This window comes from Osmerus mordax, chromosome 4, assembly GCF_038355195.1.
Source record: "Osmerus mordax isolate fOsmMor3 chromosome 4, fOsmMor3.pri, whole genome shotgun sequence".
Taxonomy (NCBI): Eukaryota; Metazoa; Chordata; class Actinopteri; order Osmeriformes; family Osmeridae; genus Osmerus; species Osmerus mordax.
The window spans coordinates 10,835,481-10,854,788 of record NC_090053.1 but is presented as its reverse complement, the minus strand read 5'-3'; positions in this window follow the sequence as shown (position 1 = coordinate 10,854,788).

Genomic DNA, 19,308 nt, shown 5'->3' with positions numbered 1-19,308 from the left:
GTATACTGGATGTAAGTTAAAACAGTATTTTTGTTGTAAGGTGGGATAATTATACAATTATTATTCATTAAACTTTGTCTGCCACCTAATGTTTATAAGGCTTTAATAATGTGCCATAATAATGTATCTGTACTGTATGTAATGTTTTTTACCTAAAATGTCTTAATTTGGGGGCATTCCAAGTAAACATTGTTCAAGTCTTTTGTCTTTTATTGTTAGGTACACAGGCCACCATGGTTAGACTGTGCACTGAAATTCTTAGGACTAGACAACGCAAAGTAACCTGGCATATAATGACTGTTGGGTGAATAATATCATCACTTTTATTATTGTTTTTATTGTTACTACTACTACTACTACTACTACTATTACTATTACTACTACTACTACTACTAGTACTACTACTCCTATTATTACTATGACTACACTACTACTACTACTACTATTACTACTAATACTACTACTACTATTACTACTACTACTATTACTACTACTACTACTACACAACTTCTATAAAGGTTCTTCACAGAGCTTCAAAAGGTTCTTCAAGTAACCTAATGAAGGGGTTCTTCTAAGAACCTTTTCTTGAAGGTTCCTCAAAGCACCATAAGAGGTTCCTCCACAGTTCAAAATTGAAGAACCTCCAAAGGTTCCTCAAGGATTATGTTGTTTTAACAGTGAGTGCTTGTTGAAAGTTGGTAAGTGTGCCAGTGATCCAAATGACTGAGCAAAGGTGTAGAAGGGCAGTCCCTGATGTTTGTCACGGTTGGTGTTACAGTAGATGGAAAGTCTCTCTTATCAGTGGAAATGAAAGGCCCTCTTTATCTTCTCGAAGAAGCCACATTTTGGCAAAGACCCCATTTCCAATTGTCCTTTTTCTGCCTTTTTCTCTTCCTTTTCTTTCTTCTTCATTTCCTGTCTTTGCTCTTCTGCTAACCTTTGCATCTCTTTCCTTTCTAGAGCTTTCATTTTGCGTCTCTCATTCTCCAGCTTAGTTTGAATCTCCATGTTTCTTTTTTCTGCCTGCTCCAGCTGCTTCCTCTGTTTCTTCTCCATCTTCTCCTGCACCAGCTTTTCTGCTTTCTTCTGCTTTTCTATGAACTCCCTCTCTTTCTTTGCTGCTTCACCCTCCTCAGCCTTTATCTCATTTTCAATTTTCATCAACATGTCACTGTTGGAACTCTCCTCAACAGATGCCTCCTGTACTTGCAGCTTTGCCAGTCCACTCTCTAATCCTTCCTCCTGGTTGGCCATGGGGTGGGTGTAGATGTGAGTGTCCTCAGGAAGAGGTGTGCAGGTGGGATGCTTGACCCCGTGGGGGTGCCTGGCCTGAGCTTCCAGGGGTTTGGTGGTGGTGAGGCCCAAGTATGCTCCATCTTTACCCAGTGGGAGGGGTGTGGGGGTTGGGGAGACTGGCTGATGGACGGGGGACATAGATGGCAGTTTGATATCTGCTGTCTGTGTTGGAGACAAGAAAATTGTTAGCACTGTAATGTAATACCCAACACAAAGGACACTTTTCTGAAGTAAAAAACAAATGACATGTTGGCATATAGTCTTACCTCCTCAAGCAGTTCATCCAGTATCTTCAACTCCTCCAAGATGGTAGGAGACTTAAGCACCTGTGTGTGAGGTGTCTTGGTCTCCTGCAGAATTTCAAGTTTTTTCTTAGAGTTGAGCTCCTGCTCTTTCTGTCTCTGCTCTGCCTCCCACAGCTCTCGTTCCTTCTGCCTCCACTCTCTCCACCTCTCCTGCCTCTGCATGTCCCGACTGTCTTCTGCCAGCCTTTTCTCTGCCTCCCTTAGCTCTGCCAGCCTCTTTTCACGCGGCTTCTGTAAGATCTTTTTCAGGTCTACCCACCTTTTAATTATAAGCCTCGTTTCAGCATCCTTCTGTGCTGCCTGCATCTTCCGGGCCCATCTCTGTTCTGCCAGTATCTGTGGCCCGCTTTTTACCGCCGGTGTCCGTTCTTTCTTTTTCTTATCCATCCGCTTCTTTTCTGGAAATCCGCTCATGTTCTCTGTTCTGTTGGGAAAGAAAAGTGACTGCAGTGTTGACATAGACTTTTATAGTTATTTTACTCATTATGACCAACAGATATGACACATTGCTTTGTGACATCATAGCTACATTGTGACACCATTCTGAATCGTCTGCTGGACATTTGAATCTCCGATCTTTTTCTAACATATGGCAAAAACATGGCGCATTCTGTGCTATCACTGTAAAACATTACAGCCCCATCAGAGGTGTTGTTAGACATACAACTCTACTGGGGCACAGGCCAAGTAGAGTTGGAAATTCAAGCTTGCTGCGCACAATGCACTACTAAACTCCCCTTGCTTAACCCATTATACAACAGTTCAGGGACGCAAGTTTGATATCAGCTTTGGCAGGGACATCAATGAGAGCGCACACATTTTTTCGCATTCATTTGAGCCCAAATACTGTTTTTTTTTAGCTTCATGTAATCATGTTTTTATGTTTCAGTCAAAATAAGATGATCAGGCATCTCATTTAGAAACTATCTTTAGTTTTGTAATGTTTTTTTAGCCTACCTATTCTGACCTGTGTGCCGAGTCTTCTGTGTGCGTGCTGCAGTGGCTAATTGGTGGGAGCAAGATTTTTGTTTTTTGCCGCCTCTTTTGAATTGAGGGAGCAACCATCCTCAGTTCTACTTTATGAGCTACGTCTGCTTTTTAACGGCCTGGAAAGGCTAAATTCGTGGCCTTGATGTTAGCTAGCCCCACACACACACATTTTCAGACATTCTTTTTCATCAGTCATGCTTTGGATTAAAAGTAACCTAACGTTATATTATGAACATAAATGTAGTGCCAATTGGTTTAGTTTTAAACGTGACAGCAATATTCGTTTTTTATTTCCTACGCCACAGAAACAAACAAAGTCCGTCTGTCCAATCAGGAGGGTCCGTCTTCTGCTAGATAGACCCTACCTTTTCCGTCAGAAGTTAATGTCGTTGTGTTTTCCTATTTGCCGTTGTGTTTTCCTATTTGCCGTTGTGTTTTCCTATTTGCCGTTGTGTTTTGCACTTTAGGGCCACCGTACATATCGCTGTCCTTCAATCAGCCCAGGAACCATCGACATCAACGTGTCAATGTTTATGATGTAGCCCAGGACAGCGAGGAACCTTCAAAAGCAAATATTGCATCACTATGATGATTCTGCCAAAACAGGACACAAGAAAGCAGGGATGCAAACTTACAGGACAGAGCATCTTATGAACTCGATGCAGACAGGAGGATAGAGCATCTGAACTCGATGCAGACAGGAGGACAGAGCATCTGAACTCGATGCAGAAGATAGTATATAAACAAGAGAACAGAGCATCTGTTGAACTTGTATCATGGACTTAAGGGATGCACTGAAACCGGTAGAGTTTTACCTTAGATAATTTAATGATTTGTAAATTGACTACTTGTATACATCTAACGAAGAATAAAATATACCCTTATTTTCTAAATCAGCAGTCTCATTCTGATAATTTAATTATAATTAAGAATTTGTACTGGGTATTGGCGACTACAAATGGTGTCAGTGCATCACTAATTGAATAGTCACTATTTTAAAAGACCTCTTTGTTCGGTAAAGGGGTTTGCCATCCTCCATCTTCAAAGTGAGCAAGTACCCCCTGGCTTTTATCAAGTACCCCCTGACTTTTATCAAGAACTCCTTGGTGCTTGTGTTACGGTGTGGTACAGAGTGGATCCAAACACAGCACAAATACAATTAGGTGATTAATTGGTTGTAGTCCTGAGTTGTGGTCTTGTTTGGTGAATCAGCGGGTCGGCAGGCAGGGACTGGGTTCACGGATGATGATCCTGGGCACAAAGAAAACAGGTTTACAGAAGGCAAGTGAATCAAGCAATGCTTGAGGGTCAAAAGCGCATACTACCACAGTAGCTGTGACAACGATCTGACGAGGAGTGGTTGGAAAGCCGGGTTGAAGTATGCAGGATGATGAGGTAATGGGCGGCAAGTGTGTAGGGTCTAGGCAGGATGATACAGGAGAACCAGCAGGGGGTGTAAAAGGGACAGGGACCAGGTCGTGGCCGTAACAGCTTGTCCAATTCCTTGAACCAAAGTGGGCTTTGAACCCTTTGGCTCTGGGATTGCGACTGTTCAAGATGTCAAACAGCCTGTCTGTTATCTATAAACAAATATCTAAATGAACTGAAAGCACTGAAAAATATCACTTTAACTTAGTGTCAACAGGTATCAGATAGTAAACACCCAAGTATGAGGCATAGTTTGATTTCTCTCCATTTCCTCTCCATTTCCTCTGTGGCTATGCTTTTTAAAATTAAATTGCTGCATTGCTTTAAACCTGTAAACCTCGTTTTGGGGTAGCTGACCAACAGATCAACTTCAACGGGAGGGTGGGTGTTAAAGGGTTAAAGGTGTTAATGCAATTAATCACTCAAATGCTGGTACGAACAGTAGAATGTCACTAACTGTGGGTGGTGACCGAAAGAACGAGATCGCGAATACAAGCGGCCGAAATGAGTTTTCTCCGCAGGGTGTCCGGGCTCTCCCTTAGAGATAGGGTGAGAAGATCGATCTTCCGGGAGGGGCTCAGAGTAGAACCGCTGCTCCTCCACGTCGAGAGGGGCCAGTTGAGGTGGCTCGGGCATCTGATCAGGATGCCTCCTGGACGCCTCCCTGGTGAGGTGTTCTGGGCACGTCCCACTGGGAAGAGGCCCCGGGGAAGACCCAGGACACGCTGGAGGGACTATGTCTCTCGGCTGGCCTGGGAACGCCTCGGGGTCCCCCAGGAAGAGCTGGTGGAAGTGGCCGGGGAGAGGAAAGTCTGGGCCTCCCTGCTTAGGTTGCTGCCCCCGCGACCCGACCCCCGGACAAGCGGAAGATGATGGATGGATGGATGGACAGTAGAATGTTGGGAAATGTTTTTGGTCAATGATGCAAAACCCTAGCTGCATAACCTTAATTAATTCTGAAGTAGCCTCACAATCTTTGAACTCTGCATAGCCCATGTCCTGCAAAGTGCGGAGCGCCACTGCCACAGTCACTCAAGTCTGAGCAGCCAGGGAGACCTTGATCAGGATCAGAATCAGAATGGGATTTATTCGCCATGAAGTTTGCACAGACAAGGAATTTGCTTTGGCAGGAAGGTGCATACAATAAACATATACCTAACATTTAAATATGTGGACTACCTATACTAAGGGTACATAAACTAGCAGTACTAAGTGGGATTAGAATATAATTAAATATACAATAAAATAAAATATAAGTTGATTGAGTTTATAAGGAGAAATGAAGAGCACATAAGCGCTACAAGATACAAACATCATCAAAAAGTATAACAAACTAGAGAGGATACAATTTCTGGGGAAATTGTAGGGTGTGCTTGCTTGCGTCGGTTGCACAGGGGTCTGTATATTTTATATAAAAATGCATCGGGCCTACTTATTATTTATAAAGATTACATAGATTTAAAAGCATCTTTTTTTTTGCTGCTCATTTACAACTCAAAATACGAGTGAAGTGTAGAATGAAATATGATGTCTTCTCATTTCCCCTGCAAGAGGCAGCTGACAGGCTGAATCAAAACGAATACATTTGGCAGACCGGTGTTAAAATGGACCTAATCTCTATGACTTAAACGTCCTTTTAAGTTGTCCCTTCTCGTGATATTTTCAGGCATTTAGCCTACTCATATTGCATTCATTCATTAATAAAGAACCCCCTTTGAAGATTATTCTACGACTTTACCGGCAGAAGATAGAATCGCGATTCAAACAGTACCATCTGCTAACTGAAAATATGCCCCCAAAAACGTAAATAAGCTTGACATTTATTTAGTGGAAAATCGCTCATTCATAAAAAGCTCACTGGTAGCGATCATTGTCAGTAACAACGCAAAATGCGATATAGCCCTGTGTGGAGAAGCTGCCCCGGTAAATTCTACTACTACAGTACAGTACTAGACTACTGCTGTGTTCGTCTTGGTAGCGATTGCGTTGGTTGAATTCGATTTAACGTTCCGTTGTACGGTTTAGGCTGAAATTAATTATTTTCATGAACAGATTGACAAAGTTTAGGCTGTGGCAATGAAGTTCAGGTTAGTAGTCAGATTGTTTCAACTATTGAAAGACTTTTGAGTAAGGGGAGTGCCGAACATGTTCTGTCGCCGTTTGACTTGAACAGCTGAGGAGTTTTTGTTAGCTACTCACACTAGTGTCTCGGGTAGGCTACAGCGTTGCAGTGAGCTACACTGGTTTGAAACCACAGGTAATGGTAATTTCACCAACAAATCGTTTACTAATGTCAGAATAAATCATACAACGAAAATGTATATGTGAGGAATGTTTATTTTAACGATTGAAAACAGATACATCATAGACCACTGTAGTATGTGTTGCCCGGGCAACACAGGCTAATGTCATGATGCTAATACTTCAGTGAAATAGTAGACTACTGTTTCCGAAAGTAGATGTACTTCCTTAATAATATCAGCTTATATTGTACATTACACATCACAATTGTGTGTCATATCACAAAGTAAAATGAGTAAATAGTTATCACCCTGGCCTCTTTTCTTGTGGCGTTTCTGCAGCTGCCTTGCAGTAAAGCTATAGTTAGCCTAGCTATCCCCCAAGTTAACAGATGCGAAACAAATGTTCTGCCAAAGGTAGTTACGCGTGTTTTCGTGACGTTAGTGACGCAGTGACGTTAGTAACGTCAGTGACTAGTGTCAAAAGACGAAACTTTTGACACCTACGTTGTCTATGTAGGCCAAATATTGACTGAGTTTTAGGGGGGCAAAAAGAATAATAAAAATAAAAATAATAATATATATGTGAGAGAACAAAGGTTGTGCCCTTGCCGAAGGCAAAGCACACCCAATAATAAAGCCTAAGAGCCCATTTCTATTGCGGCCCTCTATACATAAATCATCATGCAACTATACCTTCATCTTCTGATTAGCAAAGTTCACATGCTTATCTGTGACTCGGTTGGCAGCATGTAGTCCACTTTTCTTTTGGACATTGTTCAGCTGAACTATGTACTTCCAATTGATACTGCCAGTTATGCTTCTAATTGGGCTGTATGCCTGCAGAATCAGATTTTTTCACTGCACACGTCAACTGTACAGCACCATAATCTGCACAATTATGTAAATACAATCAAAATGTATAAAAACAGTCAACCAGAGCAGATAGGCAATAATGAGCATGTACCTGCAACATTGCGTGTCAGCTTCAGCATGTGGCAAGCGTCCATCATAACAAAAACATTGTCATGGGTTACTGGATGTGGGAAATGGGTCTTCAAGGGCTCACAGGGGTCTGCTTTTAGATCGCACCCAAGTTGGGAGCACATACTGACATTTGATGCATGACCATCCATAGTCATGCACACCACCCTTATCTGACGATGATGCAGCTCTTCTAATGCATCTTCTACCAACACTTTCTGTGATTCTGGTGTGAGGGACTTGGTCAAATAATATGCGATTGGAGCTTTCCAATAACCTTGAAGCCCAACCACCATAAACACAAGAACCTCGGGAGCTATGTCAGTCTCATTCAAGCGATCCCCCATGTCCACATAATCCAAACATTGTTTGTGTCTGAGGATCATGTTGAACGTGTTTTTTGATGGACATGGCATCCAGCATCAGAGTGACACATCCGTATTTGACCTCATCTTCCTGGCGCCGTCTTTCCAGCATGTCCAACATCATTGTATTGAGACCAGGTCTGGCATCAAGAGAGCTCAGTCACCTTGTATAATTATAAAGTAGACATTTAACCACATAACCATTTAACCCTTCAGGGCTCCAGACTGCGACCAGTTTTTGAGACAGTGCGAGCAACATGTGCGACCAACACATTTGGAATGTATTGGGTGTGCACAACGTCAGCACACGTTAGCAACGACGCATTGATATCACGTTCTAGTAAGACAGCGATATCAGCGAGCCCTCAGCATTAGTACCGTAGCTAAAAGTCTTGGAATGTTTAGGCTATTTTTCGCTAGGTTCCTACGAACATGTCTTTATCTGCCAGACATGTGGGTTCCCCTTCGTTCTTTTGGTGAGCTGTCTCACGAGCCCTTCTTACCCGGCGTCATGGAGCCGAGCAGCTAAATACTTATTTAGCATTAGCGTTGTTAGCTACTGTATCCCTGAATGTGTTTGCGCTGTTGCTCAGCAAGTGTGGTGTAGGACAGGGGCGATTATAGGATCAGACCTTCAGGGGTGCTCAGCCTCCAATGAGAATGTGACATGAATACAGTGCCATGCAAAAGTGCTAAACCCCCTTGCTAATAAATCCCTCATTTCACTGGATAACAATTAATTCATTTATGTATTATTATGCAAAATATTGCATGAATGAAAAAACGAAGGACTACCAGCATCAAATGATAATAAACAATAATAATTGTAATTTTTTAATGATTTTTTTTAGGGGTGTTGAGATGAAATTTGAGGGTGCTTGAGCACCCCTAAAAAGGGTCTAAAATCGCCCCTTCTAGGAGGACTGATTGATAAGTGCATCATACATTTAAGGCATAGCTAAGACTTGCATACAGTACGTAATGTCACATTAGATAAGGGTATTTAAACTCAAGCTTGTGTGGTGCTTCGCTGTATATCAGTTGTAAAAATTACCCATCTGCAACCGACGTAAGCACACCCCACAATTTCCCCAGAAATTGTACCCTCTAGTTACATTAATAATTGCATTGCAGGCAGTGCTTGAAGTGGAGAAAAAAAGGTGCCGGTACTCTCTTGCATTGGCAAATCATTATGAAATTTGAGATTTCTACAGTGAAAAACAAAACTTGGAGATATTGCTGGTACAACAACAAATTATTGTTAGCCTATTTATTAACAACATAAATGCATAGCCTCAGGAACATATTTTATCAGGGGGGTGGCTTAATGTTCCGGGGCGGCAGGGACGGACTAGGAGTAAAAATAGGCCCTGGACCTTTATCCAGACCAGCCCACCAGAACCAGCCCCCGTATACGCCACCACAGCTGCCTGTAATGCATGCATAGTCTGTTTGATGTGATGCTAGTTCGGGAGTTTGATACTTAAAGGCCAACTTTTTGGCCTTTATTTGAGCGCAAAATAGTTTTTTGAGCTTTGTGTAACATAAAAATTGCCGTTTTTTAATTGGTAAAACCTTGTGTAGTGAAAGTCATGTATTTTTTTCTCTTTATTTTTCAGCCCCACCCTTACGTTTCTTATCCTGGTTTTCCATCGTTATTCTTCTCCCGGTGTTTCCGATGGCCAGTCCGCTACTGCGGGGCTATTCCGCGGTGGTGGATTTTAAAGTCATATCATTTTAAATTCTTGTGCTGTCAGGGGGTGCTGCAGCACCCTCAGCACCCCTAGTTCCCGCAGCCATACATAAATGTATGTATTTATTTAAACAAGTTTGAAGCTCATGATTCGTAGCCTACCCGATGTTTCTGGTTGGACTTGGACCTCTGTTGACGTGTCTGGCTCTGGCACACGCGTTCTTTTAGTGCCTTTCTGAAGACAGGCTAACATAATTACTTACAAACGAAAGTCGTTTAGTTTCTAGGTTTGAAAGCAGCAGTGAAAAATCTGTTTTACTCAGGCATCAGCTGATGCTGTCTAGATAACTTTTTCGAATCTAGCGTACCGGCACGAAAGAAAAGGTGCCGGTACGCTTAAGAGTAAACTGTAGAGGTGCCAGTACTGCGTACCGGTAAGTACCGGCCCACTTCAAGCACTGATTGCAGGTCTATTTTAAAGGTGTGCCCCTACATGTTCTGCTACCGCTCCTAAAATTTTCAGTCAGGGTGCTCCTATTATAAAAAGTTAGTCTGGAGCCCTGCCCTTGTGGTCACATGACCCAAAGGTTCATAACGAACCATCGTTGTGTTTACCCAATACAAAAACAAATACAAATAATTTTATTTTAACCTTCGCAATGTGGGGGGTCTGAGACAGCCATACGGTTAAAAGAAAATGCTTCACTTTGTTTTTGTATGTGGTAAAGTTGTCGCAATACGACGGTGGGTCACAACGACTGATGTGTCAGAATGACCCGAAGATAACACAAGGGTTATCCAATTCAGTGTAAAATTAGACATCATGAAGAATACCTTTGCAATGAACTGGTATGTGGTAGGTGTATATGCAGAGTATCTCTCAGGTAGTGATATGCCTTTGGACTAGGGGTGGAACGGTACACTGAAGTCACGGTTCGGATACCGCGGTTCAGACATCACGGTTCGGTACAAGTTCGGTACAACGGAGGGAAAAGCAAAACAAACCAGGTTCCTCTACGAGTGAATACGGCACATTGAAGATGACATGTAAATTCCGATTGTGTCAGTAATGTTTTTGGCCCTATTTGTAGGGTGATTTCAGGTAATGTGGGACACTTTTTGGTAGAGGCTCCAGTAAACTTACGAACTGTTAACTCACCCCAGTGGTGTTTCTGTAAATGGTTTTAGGGATTAGGAACATTTTCATGTTGGAATGAAATGGGAATGCACAGTATTTTAGGAGCTACACACTTTCAAACATAACATGACCCCCTCTTTTACTCAGGCAGCATTTTAAGGTAATGTGGGACAGCTTGTGTGGTAAGTGGGACAGTCATGTCTGTCAGCCTGCTAATATTAATAATAATTAGTTTATATACAACAATTCTAGGTGCAAGGGTGTGGCAAGATTCATTTTGACTTAAACAGTAGGCATGAAGTGTAACTGATGTAAACCTTAGTGATCTGCAGTCTATGTGCTAGCTAGCTAGTCACGATGCGTTATAACGATATATATAGCATTTCGTTGGACTAGCGTTAGTGGTCACGCTTACAAAGCGCTGGTTCGATGACAGTGAAAGTTGTTACTTAGTTGGGAATTTAAGTGCAGTGTGATGCAGTATTAAAAATGTGAGAACCGTCAAATTAAAATACTTTTATAGCATAAACAAAGCATTACTAAATGTCCTACTTGAAGAATGCTGTCCCACATTACCTGACACGATCAGGTAATGTGGGACAGTCACATAAAACGTTTTTTTGTTTGTTGCTTTTACACATTTTTGTGTGTGTTTCAATCAGTGGTTAAACCCCTTCATTAAGCTGCAATAGTACTCATTGTAACTTAATTTAAATTCCTTTGCCAGCCTTAATCATTGAGAAATAGAATGTCATGAGCATAATAGGTTCTTCCTGAAGCAGTCAGTGATAAGCCCACGATGAGCCGACGTATCTGCGACGTTTGAAATAGAGCACAGAGATGAGAAGAAATCTATGAGAGGCCGTATAGGCCATAATTCATACTTGGTCTCACATACATGCCATACTCTCACATATATACCATTATACTCTCACATATATACCATTATACTCTTGCACATAAATGACATGGTCTCACATACAACACCATGACCTCACATATATACCATTATACTCTCGCACATATATACCATTATACTCGCACATATATACCATTATACTCTTGCACATAAACAACTTGGTCTCACATACAACACCATGACCTCACACATACACCATTATACTCTCGCACATACACCATTATACTCTCGCACATACACCATTATACTCTCGCACATACACCATTATACTCTCACACATACACCATTATACCCTCGCACATACACCATTATACTCTCGCACATACACCATTATACTCTTGCACATAAATGACATGGTCTCACATACAACACCATGACCTCACATATATACCATTATACTTGCACATATATACCATTATACTCTTGCACATAAACGGCTTGGTCTCACATACAACACCATAACCTCACACATACACCATTATACTCTCACACATACACCATTATACTCTCGCACATACACCATTATACTCTCGCACATACACCATTATACTCTCGCACATGCAGTCAAACTCTCCTTTATTTACTATCATACTCTCTTACACAGAAAAAAATACCCTCTTATATGCACCATCATACCAAAGTATGAAAATATATGTAAGAGAGATAAATAGTATGTGTGAAACAGAATGATCAGAATCAGAATCAGAAGAATCAGAATCAGAATGGGTTTTTATTCGCCATGAAAGTTTGCACAGACAAGGAATTTACTTCGGTAGGAGAGCCTACCTAGGCAGCCAATTTCGGCGCCACTAGAAAGTTACAGCATAACATGACATGAGGAGAGAGGAGGAGAGAAAAAGGCAACACCCAGACAATGCTCCTAGAGGAGTACAGTGTGGGAACAGACAAAAACCTCAGCACATAAGCACAACAACATTTACAAAAACACGATACTTGCAACGAGTGGGGGGGGGGGGGGGTAGCCAAGCAGCATCTGGACCTGCAGCCATGTAGGCGCTGGACACAGAACCGCCAGCCACCCTGGGGAAAAGCAGGCGAAGGCGTTGGATGGGGGTGGGGGGGTGGTGATATCTGTAGTAGGTGAAAGTTAATGTGTGAGTAAGTCTGGGTTGGCGCCCTCGACCTAGGCCACAATCAGTCCGATTCTCCCTATGCAGATTGTGTTGGCCAGGAGACATCCTTGGTCATGACCCGGGAAGAGACCAAACCACAGATGTCGGTGGGGGGGGGGAAGGGAGGAGCAAGATAGTCTCGCTTCAGCGCTCTCCAGGGGAGTTGTTTTCCAGCAATGACCTTGGCCAGGCCTTGTGCTGGTTACGGGGCCGAAAGAGGATAAGATTGGGGTAGTTGTTTTGACGAGTAGCCGCAACTCAATTTTCGCGTCCACCCTTCAGGAAGGTCTCCAAGTCCTCCATCTTCCTCTGCAGAGCCGCAAACTTATCCCTGTTGTAATCAATGCTGCGTTGTAAGTTCACAGACTGAGCTCCAGCAACTCTGCCCAACGCATCAATCATATCGGGCAGCCTAACGGGGCTTTTGACGGCTGCAGCCGTTTCCTTGATTTTACGATATACAAAGCCAGCGCCTATTCCAAACAGCAGAAAGCCTGTAATCATGGTTCCGAATATGAAGATGTCTTCAACGTCCTCCACGGAAAGCGCCGTTAGACACACGACACGCCAATTCTCCCACGCGTCCATCGTGTAGCCAGCTGCGAACGTCCCGTCCGGACAGTTGGGTTCCCCCGCACCCGAGCTTCTCTTCGAGAAGATGGTGTCAATAGCATTAAGAGACCAGCTAATTAATTCCATGCTTCTAGTTTCGGAGAGTGATGATGAGAGAGTATCTTGAGACAAGACAAGACACAGACACAGCCAAGCAGGGAAGGTCAGGGAGGGGAGGATAGAAAAATGCGACCGCCTTCGTCAAGAGCAGAATGTAGAGAATTACATAGGATATGTAAGTAAGATTACTAGTCTATGTGAATAAGAATAGTTATATGTGCAAGAGAGAATACTTGTCTATGTGAGAGAGTTTGATTGAAACGGAAGGCAGTTTGATTGAAAAGGAAGTAGTACTGAATTCTCAGTTCCTGATTGGTTTATACATGAAGAAGAAGGATTTCGGGTACATGTAACTAACGCCCACCTTCCCTGTCAAGAGTGACATGACAAGATGGCAGACAGTGGGCGGTTGAATGAAGCCATTGGACTACTTAACACAATTTTAAATACCTCAAATGCATCGGCATCATTATCAAACATGTTAGAAGAAACACGACAGCTGTCAACAGGGGCTATTTCTAACCCCAGCTCTAATGTTGAAGACGAAAGGCGCCGGCTATTCAGACCGGGATCAGGTGCGCGATCAAGGAGCGGCGGCAGCAGCAGCACTTTTTCAGCAGCTAGCGTTAGCTCTAGTCTTAATGCTAGTGATGTGATGGCGCAACCCCGATACCAAACCCAGCAGTATTTCGGTGGATGGACTTCAAAGGCAAGAAAGAGGTGAGTTTAACTACTCATTATGGTAAAATTATTCCTGTAGCCGCGAATATTGTTTTATTAAAGCCACCGCTTTTTACTGCTGATAAACTAACGTTATCGTTAGGCTAGTTAACACGTGGCGCGATATCATGTCTGCTGGGGCCAATGGATAGTCTGTGATTATAGGGCAGAACACTGGAAAAGGCTCTCCCACTGATAGACACACTTTTTAGAGAAACGAGGCTAACTTTAAAATTAAGAGGAGTAATTATCTGTTAGATCTGTCTTTATTTGCACTTATATGTGCACTTTCTGTTTAAAATATAGAATGTTTTTTACTTATACGTGTTCGACTGCAAGTAGAGATTTATGATCTGAAATGAACTGCATCTGTATGAAAGAGCGTTTCAAAGTGAAACAGTCCCGCAGTTTAACCTTTACAGTAACCGTATTTGGTCCCCACAGTTTTTTCCAAAACAGTAGCTAGCTGGCTTTAGTTAGCTTCCGGGCTAAGTTAGCTAGCACAATACCCGTTGCAGTGCTACTACCATGCTTGTTTTACTTGTTAGCCTTCTCATTTGTACATGTTTAAGCCATACTAAAGAATATGTCGCATAATTTTTGTCCATCGGAAAATATTCCGTTGGAATGTTCGAAATCGCATATATGCGATGTTACGCTGTGAGACCAGAAATCGAACGATCACATATGTGTGACGCTACTCCTTAACTTAAATCTGTGTCCGTGATCACTTTTTGTAACCTCTTCAAACCTCCTTGTTACCTCCCACCCTATGTGAGTAGCCTACCAGTTAGTTGCAAATCAGCGCCCTCATCAGTTAATCCCACACACTTGACCATGAAAAAAAGGTCTAGTAGAATGATATGATTGCGGGACTACTCCTACTACTACCAATCCTAATTGGGTGTGCTCAAGCCTTCGGCGAGAGCACAACCTTTGTTCTCTCACATATATATTTTTCTTTTTTTTATTTCTTTTTGCCCCCCTAAAACTCAGTCAATATTTGGCCTACATAGACAACGTAGGTGTCAAAAGTTTCGTCTTGGTAGCGATTGAGTTGCTTCTATTGGAATTTACGTTCCGTTGCATGGTTTAAGCGTAAGTTAAGTTTTTGTGGCGAAAAGTGAAGCTAACGGTGGCTAATTTGCTAGCCACAGTCACTGACGTTACTAACGTCACTGCGTCACTAACGTCACGAAAACACGCGTGACTACCTTTGCCAGAACATTCGTTTAGCATCTGTTAACTTGGGGGATAGCTAGGCTAACTATAGCTTTACTGCAAGGCAGCTGCAGAAACGCCACAAGAAAAGAGGCCAGGGTGATAACTATTTACTCATTTTACTTTGTGATATGACACACAATTGTGATGTGTAATGTACAATATAAGCTGATATTATTAAGGAAGTACATCTACTTTCGGAAACAGTAGTCTACTATTTCACTGAAGTATTAGCATCATGACATTAGCCTGTGTTGCCCGGGCAACACATACTACAGTGGTCTATGATGTAGCGTTATCTGTTTTCAATCGTTAAAATAAACATTCCTCACATATACATTTTCGTTGTAGGATTTATTATGACATTAGAAAACGATTTGTTGGTGAAATTACCATTACCTGTGGTTTCAAACCAGTGTAGCTCACTGCAACGCTGTAGCTTACGCGAGACAACCTACAAAAACATCTAGCTACAGTACACAGCTGTTTAGGAAGTCAAACGGCGACAGAAAATGTTCGGCACTCCCCTTACTTAAATCAAAAGTCTATCTAACTACTAACCTGAACTTCATTGCCACAGCCTAAACGTTGTCAATCTGTTCATGAAAATAATTAATTTCAGCCTAAACCGTACAACGGAACGTTAAATCCAATTCAACCAACGCAATCGCTACCAAGACGAACACAGCAGTAGTCTAGTACTGTACCGTAGTAGTACAATTTACCGGGGCAGCTTCTCCACACAGGGCTATATCGCATTTTGCGTTGTTACTGACCATGATCGCTACCAGTGAGCTTTTTATGAATGAGCAATTTTCCACTAAATAAATGTCAAGCTTATTTACGTTTTGGGGGGCATATTTTCAGTTAGCAGATGGTACCGTTTGAATCGCGATTCCATCTTCTACTGCCGGGTAACGTCGTAGAATAATCTTCAAAGGGGTTGTTTATTCATGAATGAATGCAATATGAGTAGGCTAAATGCCTGAAAATATCATGAAAAGAGAAAAACTTAAAATGACGTTTAAATCATAGAGATTAGGTCAATTTTTACACCGGTCTGCAATAATGTCACGAAAACACGCGTGACTACCTTTGGCAGAACATTCGTTTCGCATCTGTTAACTTGGGGGATAGCTAGGCTAACTATAGCTTTACTGCAAGGCAGCTGCAGAAACGCCACAAGAAAAGAGGCCAGGGTGATAACTCTTTACTCATTTTACTTTGTGATATGACACACAATTGTGATGTGTAATGTACAATATAAGCTGATATTATTAAGGAAGTACATCTACTTTCGGAAACGGTAGTCTACTATTTCACTGAAGTATTAGCATCATGACATTAGCCTGTGTTGCCCGGGCAACACATACTACAGTGGTCTATGATGTATCTGTTTTCAATCGTTAAAATAAACATTCCTCACATATACATTTTCGTTGTAGGATTTATTATGACATTAGAAAACGATTTGTTGGTGAAATTACCATTACCTGTGGTTTCAAACCAGTGTAGCTCACTGCAACGCTGTAGCCTACCCGAGACACTAGTGTGAGTAGCTAACAAAAACTCCTCAGCTGTTCAAGTCAAACGGTGACAGAACATGTTCGGCACTCCCCTTACTCAAAAGTCTTTCAATAGTTGAAACAATCTGACTACTAACCTGAACTTCATTGCCACAGCCTAAACTTTGTCAATCTGTTCATGAAAATAATTAATTTCAGCCTAAACCGTACAACGGAACGTTAAATCGAATTCAACCAACGCAATCGCTACCAAGACGAACACAGCAGTAGTCTAGTACTGTACTGTAGTAGTACAATTTACCGGGGCAGCTTCTCCACACAGGGCTATATCGCATTTTGCGTTGTTACTGACAATGATCGCTACCAGTGAGCTTTTTATGAATGAGCGATTTTCCACTAAATAAATGTCAAGCTTATTTACGTTTTTGGGGGCATATTTTCAGTTAGCAGATGGTACTGTTTGAATCGCGATTCTATCTTCTGCCGGTAAAGTCGTAGAATAATCTTCAAAGGGGGTCCTTTATTAATGAATGAATGCAATATGAGTAGGCTAAATGCCTGAAAATATCACGAGAAGGGACAACTTAAAAGGACGTTTAAGTCATAGAGATTAGGTCAATTTTTACACCGGTCTGCCAAATGTATTCGTTTCGATTCAGCCTGTCAGCTGCCTCTTGCAGGGGAAATGAGAAGACATCATATTTCATTCTACACTTCACTCGTATTTTGAGTTGTAAATGAGCAGCAAAAAAAAGATGCTTTTAAATCTATGTAATCTTTATAAATAATAAGTAGGCCCGATGCATTTTTATATAAAATATACAGACCCCTGTGCAACCGACGCAAGCAAGCACACCCTACAATTTCCCCAGAAATTGTATCCTCTCTAGTAATAATGATTGTAATGCCAATTATGACATTCTTTGTGCATTATTTATTTAGGTCTACTACCCAGACACACCCTACCTTCAACAAGGATGTTGTATTGTTACCTCATCCAGAATGGAGTGAAGTTTGCAAGCACAAAACCAGAAGAAGGCTTCATGAAAGTGGCTATATTTTAAGTGCCTTTGAAATGAGAAAAATGTGGGACTGCAGGACTGTTATTGCAGAGATTAGAGAAGCCTTCAAGGACAGAATTCCTGAGGATGTCGGGTAAATATTCTGAATATTCATGGGTTAATTCACACATTGTTTTGAAATGTAATTTAAATTTGTTCTTTTTCCATTTTCTTTCCAGTATTGAACTTTTGATGCCATTTGGAAACAAATTGATTTCACCAAAGTTGCGCGAAGGACTGGAACTGAATGGCTTAATGATTCACAAAGTATTCAGATCAAAGGCTGTGTACATTAGACCATCAACCATCCTTCCAGTTCCTGTAAGCTTTAAACAAATAATAATTGTAAAGCAGAGCTTTTTGCTCTGTTTGAAGCACACAGTTTTCATTACCTTCCCCTCTGCCTTCAAACAGGCTAGAGTTACCCCTCTACTCAAAAAACCCTCCCTTAACCCTGCCGTTCTCCAGAACTACAGACCGGTATCACTGTTACCCTTCCTTTCAAAAACAATTGAACGTGCTGTATCTAACCAACTGTCTAACTTTCTCTCTCAGAACAACCTGCTTGACCCCAACCAATCGGGCTTCAAGACTGGCCACTCCACAGAGACTGCCCTCCTTTCAGTCACCACTGCCCTCCAGTCTGCCAGAGCGGCTTCCAGGTCATCCGTTATCATTCTGCTGGACCTTTCTGCAGCGTTTGATACGGTTAACCACCAGATCCTGCTCGCCAGACTTTCTGAGATGGGCATCACTGGCACTGCACTCCAGTGGATCTCATCCTACCTGTCGGGAAGATCCTACCAGGTTTCCTGGGGAGGCAAACTGTCGGGCCCTCGCCAGCTCTCCACTGGTGTCCCACAGGGCTCCGTCCTTGGACCCCTCCTCTTCTCTCTGTACACCACCTCACTTGGACCAATCATCACCTCCCATGGCTTCTCCTACCACTGCTACGCTGACGACACGCAGCTGTACCTGTCGTTCCCCCCGACCGATCCGGGGATCTCAGCTAGGATTGAGGCCTGCCTCACAGACATCTCCGCCTGGATGACCGAGCACCACCTCCAGCTGAACCTCGCCAAAACAGAACTTCTCATCATCCCGGCTAAACCCTCCATCTCCCACGATCTCTCAATCACCCTGGGATCTGCGACGGTGACCCCTTCATCCTCTGCCAGGAACCTTGGGGTTACCATGGACGACGAGCTCTCCCTCACGGCCCACATTGCTGCGGTCTCCCGGTCGTGTAGATTCACCCTCTACAACATCCGGAAGATCAGGAGATACCTGTCTGAGCACTCCACCCAGCTGCTAGTCCAAGCACTCGTCCTCTCCAAGTTGGACTATTGCAACTCGCTGCTCGCTGGTCTCCCAGCATGTGCAACCCGCCCTCTTCAGAGAATTCAGAACGCGGCGGCCCGCCTGGTCTACAATCTACCCAGACGCTCCCATGTTACCCCGCTCCTCATCTCTCTCCACTGGCTACCTATCATGGCCCGTATCAGATTCAAGACCCTGGTATTGACCTTCCGAGCAGTGAACGGGACTGCACCCGTCTACATCAAGTCTCTCCTGCAGCCTTACACCCCCACCCGCCACCTACGGTCTTCTTCAGAC